The sequence below is a fragment of the Diuraphis noxia genome, unplaced genomic scaffold (assembly GCF_037042655.1).
Source record: "Diuraphis noxia isolate RWA-SAM2 unplaced genomic scaffold, SU_Dnox_SAM2 contig0002, whole genome shotgun sequence".
Classification (NCBI taxonomy): Eukaryota; Metazoa; Arthropoda; class Insecta; order Hemiptera; family Aphididae; genus Diuraphis; species Diuraphis noxia.
In genome coordinates, this window is record NW_028301712.1 from 44592496 (window position 1) to 44603305 (window position 10810).

The following is a 10810-nucleotide window of genomic DNA, read 5'->3' on the forward strand; positions in this document are numbered from 1 at the left end:
GTTTTATACTGCAGTATAGAAGCAAATAATTAAAAAAACTATTACTTGCGTTTTTAGATATTATATCTTTACCTTATAACGTTTCAATTAAATTCATAATAATATGAGACATGCTATCACAAATAAATAATCCACATTTAGATTTTGTATTATTAACTAATTTAACTTACTAAAACGTCTAAAACTAATCTATTATATACTATTTTCATATTTTCTTATTCCACTCTTTAAAACTATTGTGAATACATTATTCCTTAAAACTTAATATTTAGATCTATTTGTATTAACACTGCAACTGTTAATACTGTGTAGGTCCCTTTGATAAGTTTAGTCTGTTAGAAAAATAAACTAAAAACGTTAGTACTTCAGTATTTTTATTTTTATTCATTACAATATACTACATTGCTATACTTTGAACCAAAATGAACCTTATTAATTTGTATTTTGTGAAACGTTGTTGAATATTATAATTCAGAAAAAGGCTAAATTATTATGAAATTAAATAGTAAATAATATTTCATTCAAAATCGACTGACCATTTTATTTGTATATAATTTTAATAATATAATGTTAGATGCGCATATTATAAATTACATGTTATTACTACACATTCATATAATGTTCGTATAATTGACACACATTCAAATATATTCAACGTATTTGCGCAAGCATTACTATTGACGTGTGTCTAAATATCTAAATATCACGCTTTACAATTCGTATATATGATGTAATATGCATATTATAATGATATTGACGCATGTCAAAATGACTTTTCCAATTGATAAATAACATTATAAATTTATAACATTCTGCGATGTTCGTATTCAAATGAAAAAAATAAATATTAGATCCCCGTATTATATAAAAATGATATTGTTTATATATATGTATATATAAAAAAAATGTACATTTTCAGTTGTTATAGAATAATGTTGAATTGTGTACACAATATAAGGATCATCGTTATTATAATATCATATCTTTCATTAAAACCAAGTCAAGCGTTGATAATTAATAATCTACTAAATTATGCTGATATAGATGACAGCGGTTTGATTTAAGTACAAATGCCATTTTCGCATAAACTGCAAACAAATTTTAAAGCTTAACCCATTTCATTAACATAATTATACAATAGTGAATTTATCTGTTTTATGATCAATAAAGTGGTTTTATCTCGTGTAAATGTCTTGTGCAGTACATACTTTTTCTATCGAAATTCCAATAATTACACATTAATACAGTATACAAAATTAATGGTTTCCAAAGTTTCACATCAAATTTAAAACACCCTAACAATTGAATTGTTCTGAAAAACGTCTTCTTTTCACGGGTACAAAATTATACAAGAACCTTTTTTTACGGATTATATTTAGTGGAACCGTTAAAATGTATATATAAAAATACACACGTACCTGAGTTTAAATTTGTATCTCACAATGTAGGTGCAATATTTTAAATACGTAGTATTAGACGCAAAAATCAACGACTTTGTAGGAACTTGGATTGACAAATTTTAATTTTTAAAACAGATTTTGACTGTGTAGAAAGTTTACTGGAGTCTAATAGAGGTGAATTTTAATGTTTCAAAAATTATTCGTGTCGTTTTAAAAAATTTAAATATAAAATATCATATTTTAATTAATCTAATAATATAATTAACAAATATAGATATTTAAAATATAAAAAAATAAAAAAAAAACGATAATTTTAGTTTCTCAAAAATGTGTAGTGTACATTAATGTTAATTTACTTCACACACTGTACCTATAGTACAACCGTACTAAGCATGATAATTTAGCAGTAAAACCGTCTTTAGTTGATAATTATCGACTAGAACTAACTTAACTGATAAAGGATTCTTCGTTCTTAGATTATTCTTTTTCTCATATTTATTACTTTCCTCGTAATTTATTTAACATCAATCTTTTGTTTTCAATCAAGCCGTCGAAGTTGTGTGTGTTGTCCAATTTCCGCTTATTTTAGACTTAGTTCACGGTTAACTTTCTGCTCTAATAAAGTTCAAAATCGTTTTAATTATATGATTAGCTGCTGAAATCGAACTAAACCGTACTATACTATACACTTCTGATATATTATTTGTTCTGAGAAAACATTGTAATGCCAGCGTATGTTTATAGGCACCTGGTGTGGCTGGTACACATTAGTGTTACTGGAAAAATATGTACCATATATTAACTATAGTCAACTACTTGTTGATTCCAATGTATTCACCAGTAATATTAACTGATCTATGATCGGTTGAAATTGGTTTCCTTCGAGGTGAATCAAAATTGAAAATTCATAAAATTCAGAAACAACATTGTTAACTAGTATAAAATATAACATTACAGTTCATGTCACATAAAAAATATGTATTTAAAAAATTCGTAGACCTAAATTTATGTAAACACCAAGTATGAAATTCTTTGGCACAAGACGCAAAAAAGTTTTTTATAGTAATTTTACCTTTATATGAATAAATAATCGTTCTTTTAAATGGTTTCATGAATGCTTGTACAAATTCTGCAATCATTTTGGGTATTGTATAGTTGTAAATTTAATTCCAATATATTAATTTGTTTGAAGACTTCAACATAAATATTTGTAAAATAATTATTTGAATTTAAATGTTCACAGTAAAAATAATTTCGAAACACTTAAATCAAGAATACTTTTCTTCATAGATTCGTCGCAAACACTATAGAATTTTTAAATTTTTTTCTATTTATATTTTTATTATGTTTTGGTGGCCAACAAAATATTTATATAATGAATTAGCTTTTTTAAATTTTTAAATTTTTCATAGTACCAATTAAAAATAATGTACAGGGTGATTCTTTAGTCATGTTCAATCTATTTGCATAAATAAACTATGCATACATTCTTATTTTGTTATTTTTTACACACATTTGTTGTGTTTTTGAAGCCTTAAATTTTTTTTCCATTTAAGAATGATCCTGTACATTAGAAACTGTTTTTTGTTTTCATATAAGAATAATCTTTTTCAGTTTTAATTACCAAAACAGATATTTTTTTGACGATTTGGATATATCTAAGTATTTTTATGACTTATATAACCTATGTATACTAAGTATACATAAATTATAACATTTCTATAATAATGGGTTAATTAGATACGGTGGCTTAGATAATTTGAAAAAGTTAGTAACTTATTGCATTTATCTATCGTAGCATAAATAATTTTCAAACGTGTTCTAATTATATTAAATAATAGATATTATAGCATTACCTACTTATAGCTTATATTTTTATAAAACCATTTTTAAATATTATTATCTTTAGTGTAAATATTTTAAAGCCTAACTCTCAGAAACTATTCACTTGAATTTTTAATTAGATACATCAGAATTTTCAAAAATATTATTTATTAAATAATTTATGATAAAGAAGCGGGTTCTCATTTAAAAACAGAAGTTTGTATCGACACAATTCACTCTTTAAGTAGTAAAATGAATATCAGCAATTTAGAAATATAGCCTTTAGGTGAAAATTCTGAAAATTAGATTTTGAATAAATATTCTATAAGAGAGAAAATGGGAGTAAGCATGTTTAAAAATTAACCTGTATAATATATTATATAATAATGATCATTATATTTATACTTTAATTAGCATTCATATTTTAATATTCTAAATAACTTAATGGTTCATTATCTACGCATAATGCGTTTACCAAAGTGTATTCATAAATATAATATCTATAAATATATAAGTACTATTTAAGTAAATTGTAATGATATGAAAATATATACTATAGACACTTCATGAACGGAGAATAAATACTAGAGTGCAAACATTTAATAGAATCATATATACAGGGTGATTTTTTTATCGAAGAACACTCATACTCATACACTCATACTTTTTTAAATAATGAGTGTTCTTCGATAAAAAAATCACCCTGTATATATATATGAGTAAAATAAAATATTGAATTCATCTATAATATCTGTGGATACACTGAATAAAAAAGTGACATAATAGTACTAAATTATGCATCGCATGATCAGAGTTTACAGATTTTAACAGACAGCTGAATGACAATATATCATTGATTTTTTTTTCTGCTGAACTCAAAATATGACGAGTGCTCTATGCAAATAATTTAACACAAACATTTTCCATGCGGAAGCTGCGCACAAAAACAATCGTTATCCAGTATATTTTATAATACAACAGGTACGACACACTGATTAAGGTTACCAACTCGCAATAATTAATATATTTTTCATGCTGAAATGTAATTTTTCGGTAGTGACTTATGTGAACGGTTGTAAAACTCAGTAAGTGTTATATTGATCAGTCGTCCTAAAAAAACGAGTGGTTATAAAATAATAGCTCGGTATAATTGTTTAGATACTATACTTGAGTTATAATAACGAACTATACTTCTGCAATTTGTGACTATATTGTAGTCATTTATGATTTTACTGTGGTCTGTAACACGTATACTATTGTACAACTTATTCCGATATACAATGACAAAAGTACAAATTATGACTATTATAATTAGTACATATTTAATTGATGTGACGTCGTGTGCACCACATTATATGTACAAGCATAATACGTGCAACATTATGGTGGACACGACTATAGTCTAAGCCACTTGATAAGGGGGGTAGGGGGTACCAAGTGCCGTAAATCATTTGGAGCAAATAAATCGACCTGCGAACCACGTTGATTGCAATTTTATGGTCAAGTTTTAGACCTCGGATTACCTCTTACCGCGTGTAACGACCGTAGGCCATTACCGGCACCGACACTGCTGCAATAGCTCCGTTTCGTGCAATGCGTATAGCTGCCTACTTATATATTATTATTATAATGTAGCCGGGTCTTAAATTTCACCTGCATTAATCTCCTGCACCCCGCACCACGACGGCTATAGGTACACTAATACTCATCCGATGTACCTGTACACGTGTGTGATACGAACATTTTTGTGATTACTCACACGTGTTTTAAATATATTATTATTATGCTCCACCGTATTGTGTTTTATTGTTATTTCTTTGCGAAATGTTCCGCGGGTCGGGGGGTTGGCGAAGGACCTACTAGAAGGAGGAAAACAATAGTATAATATACGATACGAACGCTGCTGGCAAAACATATTATACACATTTTAAATACACATCAAAATAATAATATCCGGGACAATGATTGCAATATAGCGTCATTTTTCCTCTCGTTAATATCATAATAGGGGAAAGACATGGCGGATTAAATTTAATGGGCTCGTCATTTACGGCCTCGGAGGACATATTATATTATTCGCGGATAATTTGCCGGAGCTCGGAGTGTACGGGGGCATGCGGTGACATCGAGTCGCACTTTGTCCCATCGAGCGTGACCTTTTGCCCGTTCGCCCCTTCGTCCACCCCAATACCTCGACGGTGTGGCAGCCACCACCACCACTACCGCGGTATATTCCCGCGACGGTCGTTTTTCGGTCCACCGCCATAGCAATCGGGCAAGGGGATGCCGACGGAACCATATCCGTCACAGACTTCACACGGTTCCATCCCTGCTTGTGCATGCATCCTTAAGAGTTATAAGTAACAGTAAACGGGACTTGTGTGTTGTGTCTCACGATCTGTCGACTGTCGGTATACTGCAGAAAGAGCAACACCCAATCTCGCGAATGTACATTCAACGGTGGATACAACAGGCAGCAGAGGTAATAGATAGGTAATCATCGTAATATATATGAATGGATAGAAATCTATTGATATTATGTTTATCATACAAAATAAATTCTTTATACAACGGACGAGTTTTAAGAAAATTCAATTATCCGAATTTTTAAATCAATCCTAACACCATTTAAACAAATTGAAACATATTTAAAATACACATAATTTTTACGTTTTGTCGTATTTTAATTTTATATTACGATTCAAAAATATGAAATTAAAATTCTCGCAATTTTTACTTTTTTTTTCGTCATGACATATAGACTATTGAAACCGTGATAATTATTTATAAACCTATTTACCTTTATTAATTATATCAGCTTAGGATAGGTTTCATAAAATAATGAGTGATAACTGATTGTAACTATAATTCCTTCATTATTTGTTATCTGCAGTTATAAGTACCAAAACGTGTTTTTTAAGTAATATTGTTTTTACTAATATTATTTTTCAAACTTTAAATAAAAAGTGATACAAATTTTCTATTCGACGATTTTATAAAATGACATTTTAATACATTTTTCATCGAAAAATTCAACTCAACTAAAATTATTAATCGGAAATTTTAATTTTGACAAAGCCTTCAGTAATAAATCATAGTGTTTTAGTGCTGTTATATTAAACAATAAAACAACTATAGTAGCTAATTATAATTACGGATAGTAGACAGTAGTCGGTAAATACAAATGAGTATCAGAGTATCTTAACGTAATCAGTTGAGTTTGCTTTTAGTTGGATTGAAATGAAACAGGTGCTCTTGGTCAAAGGTTAAATCCTTCAAAGATAGAGGAGTTATACGGGTTGTATAGTTACCTACTTAAACCACCCGTAATTGCATCTAAACCTATAACTAATAATCCACTGTAGTTTACGAGTCGAACAAATAACTCAAATAACTTTGCTAAACTGTGTAATATGTATACAATACATATGTATCTAAGACGAATTATCAGGCTGTAGATTTCAATATTCTCGAATATATTTAGCTTAGTGTTACTGTTATAAAAGCTTTAAATATTGGATCATTCCACCAAAGTACAACATATAGGAGTTTTACTACTTATTTTTTACATTTTGTGTAAACAAATATTAATAATATCTGTTTATCTGAAATCAGTCTTTTATATACACAATTCATAAAATAATAATCTTTGATTCTTATGTTATTCTCTTGAAATACAAAAGAAAATATACATTTTCTATTAAATATGCTGATTACATATATCTATTTTACGTTGTTTTGTAGTCTGAATAATGAATAAGGTAACTTTTAACAAGGGTTATATTTATTTTAAAATAGGTAACAATTTTTACACAAACTTGTGATAACTATTATTAAATAGGTGCATGAGCAATAATTATTAGTTAGTTTAGTTTACTCACTCGAACTGATTTAATGAAAAATACCTAAACGTAGAAGAATCATTATAAAGCAAACATGTTTCAAATACATTTTTTGAACCAAGCATTTAAATATTAATGACTTACAATCTGAATAGAATATTTTTTATTGCAGTACTCATTGTAGCTCAAGTGGTGGATCGGCAAACTGAACCGGTAAAAATGTTCTCCGAACGTGCCCAACAATTTATTTATGTTCACTTTTCATTTAAGTGATCTATAGATAAACACGGTTATAATATTGTATTATTTTATACTGATATACTTAAATTCTCAAAGAATTTTTTTTTATATGGTGGATGCTTGGCATACTTAAACAGTATATTGATGTTACGAACTATTGGCATTATGATATTTAAATAAAAATTATTAACAACACAAATAGGCATAAATAAGCGATAATCATTAGTCAAAATATATATGAAGTTATTATTAATTGATAAACGATAATATTAAGTTACTCGACATTTTTTAGAAATTTCAAGTCACTCCGCGCTAAAACGATCGATACACTGCATGCAATTTGTGTGTGCTACTGCCATGTAACCGACGTGGTGTCACTATAATAGTAATTAATATTTAAACGTATCACTAATTTATAAGTAAGTTTAGTCGTTAAAAAAATAAAACATTTTTATCACACGATGTCCTCGGCGTCGTTATCAGTTCGCCAATAACAATAATTAATGTTATATACAGTCACATATAAATTCACAGGAAGTGGTGGTAATTTAATTCACAGCCCTTTTCACGGGGCGATAATAATTCGTTCATTAATTATAAGGTTTCGAAATTAAATATTTAAATTTTTCGGCGCCATGAATTTCATTTTGAAATAAACACGCCGGCACTTTGGCAACAGAACGACGTATATACTACACACACGCTTAGGTTATATAACACATAAGTGTCATCAATTTATAACGTACACGCTAGTCACCGAAACGAATTGTTGTACATCACATTTGCGATGGAGGGATTTTAACTACTATACACAATAATATGGCTCGTCTCCAGGGTCATAGGTGAACGAAATACATTATTATATATACTGTTACTAAATTCAACTGTAATGTTACTATACCCAACGGGGATAACTGCCACAGATTTTTATTAATTATTTATCATCGGTGATAATAATAATTATATAATAATGCCTCCCGCCAGTAAATATTTGTCGTATATATGTGTGCTCGTGTTTTGTATATAATTACGTATGTTTACCGAAGTGTTCAAATTAACAGCATTGAACACATTGTCGTTAAAGCGATGATGAATAGTTTTTTCAAAAAAAAAAAAAAAGAAAATATTATTAAAAAAAATTTGTTTTATTTTTATTTTTAAACAATTTTATATCAATAGTTTTGTAATAACAATAAAAGGAATTTTTTATTATTAAAGAAATCAATAAAACCATTAAGGTACAAAAATTTGTTCAATATGTCATTATAAAAGTACCTACATATTGTTTCTCACTAATAAAAACAAAAAAAAAAAATTGGAGTTTTAATATTTTATATACGTTTGCCAATCCTGTAGTGAACCTACATTATGTGCAACCAACTATATGTATAGGTTGTTAATTGTTATTGTACTGAACTTACGTATATTAACAAGCTATAGTTAATGTTTTGTTTGTTTAATATAATATAATATATAAAATAAGAGTATAAAATGTGAAATAGGTACATATTTAGTAAATTCGGGGATTATACATAAAATATTTTTTATAATGCACACAATTAAGAGATACTTAAGAGGGCTAGGTTGGCTTGATTGAAGAAAATGTTTAATAATATTACTTCGTGGTGACGTGGGAAGTATGTTTAGTCAATTAGTAAGTATTTAATAGCACCAGATGAGCTATAAAACATTATTAAAAAAAAATTGATTTAATAATTTCTAATTTTACATTATCCAACAAAATTTCGGGAAATGGTTTAATCCTTAACCTCCGGACAGGTACAGCCTTGCTTCTATACAATAATATAATCACGAAAAGTCTAAAGCTTTGATCACAAGCCAACTGCATATGAATAACGGTCAGCAGATGAAAACTACCGTTCCAAATTATAATGTGAGTATTATGAAATCTAAAATTTATTTTACCGTTGTATTTTAAATCATTCTAAGTATGTTGTATTGTTGTTCCATTATAAATTTTGTGGATTTTATTAATGTATACTATATGTTGAGTCGTTGAAAAACGTGACATCCTACAGTCCAACAAGAGTTTGCAACTGGATGCATTAAAATTCTTTAAATTATAAGATTCCTGTTGTAATATAATCTCAAATAAGATTGATTATTACAATTGGAGACTATAACTACAACAAAATCATCAAGGTTTTATCCTTTAAATGAACTAGGTTATTGAAACCTACAAATTATAATTTTAACTTTATTACATATATCATATATGTATATAAAAGTGTATCTATACTTAACAAATGTAAATAAAATAATTTGTTATTAATATAAATGTAATTATAGCAATTTTAAAAACCTACCTACTACCTAGTACATGTGCATTATGCAATTATTTAATCAAAATAAACTTTAGTATTTTATGCGAGAATGATCAAAGGTTAATACTATTTAAGCCAATCATCTACTACACACTAAAAAATCAAAGCTAATTAGCAGTCAGGTACACAGAACACAGATATAATAAAGAAATAACGACATAACGTATATTACACAAGGTGATTATGATTTCCCAAGAATGCTCACTCGCTCGCTCATTCCTTATTTTCTTCAATAATTCGTAGTTATTTAAAAACTTATTTCTGAATTTTCAAATATACTTAAATACCGTATTTTTAAATTTATAAAATTTTTGTTCTATTTAAAGAGTGTCCTGAGGTAATACAAACTTCTTTTTTAAAAATCAACCCCCTCCCCTTTCAACTGTAAATTATTCCGTGTATAATTTTTCCAAAAATCAAGAATTCAGAATCAAAATTCGTATGACTAGTTATTGTGTTATTTAACTTAGATTTTAAGAATAAACGGTCTATGGTGATGAATTTATAAGATGTAAATGGTGAATTGTGATCTTAAAATTGTAGTTACCAATATTAATTTGTAATTGATTACTATATGACTAAGTATCATAGATATTAGTTCTAATTTTACGTATATTCTATATTTTTGTAAAACCATTATTAAGTACTATTATACTTAGTACATACATTTTAATTACTAAAAAATTACTCGTAATAATATTGAATTAGATACAAAAATGTTCAATTAAATTTAAAAAAAATAAATTGCAGTAAAGATGAGGATTTTACATTTTAGAAACAGTAACTTGTTTCTCTACAGGACACTCATTGAGTATCTAGTACAAAAAAAAATATGAATTTGAAATATTGTCTTTGAGTATTTAAAAAAATTCCAAAATATCAGAATTTTAATACATTTATTATTACAGGAAAAAAGGGAGAGAGCATGCTTGGTGAATCACCCTGTATACGCTTAGGGAACCTTTATAATATTAGATCATAAGTTATGAAATCTAAATCATATCTTCTCCGATTTCCAGTAATGCAATCAAAAATTTATAGTATACGTCTAATAAGTATACATATATTGTAGGTATTATGTATATCATAGATGTACGAATTTCAGAAATTTGCCGTTAACCTGTATCAAAATTATTAATAATCAATTTATCATTGTATT

At 27.6% G+C, this 10810-nt stretch overlaps 1 protein-coding gene across 1 annotated transcript in view; it reads right to left on the reverse strand.

The window, feature by feature from the left end:
- Positions 1-7352, reverse strand: part of LOC107166433 (discoidin domain-containing receptor tyrosine kinase B-like) — a 199843-nt gene extending 192491 nt beyond the window's left edge. The window contains exon 1 of the mRNA XM_089219550.1: positions 7211-7352. The gene's annotated coding sequence lies outside the window, so the exon portion shown is untranslated. The remainder of the gene's footprint in view (positions 1-7210) is intronic.
- Positions 7353-10810: the final 3458 nt, after the last annotated feature.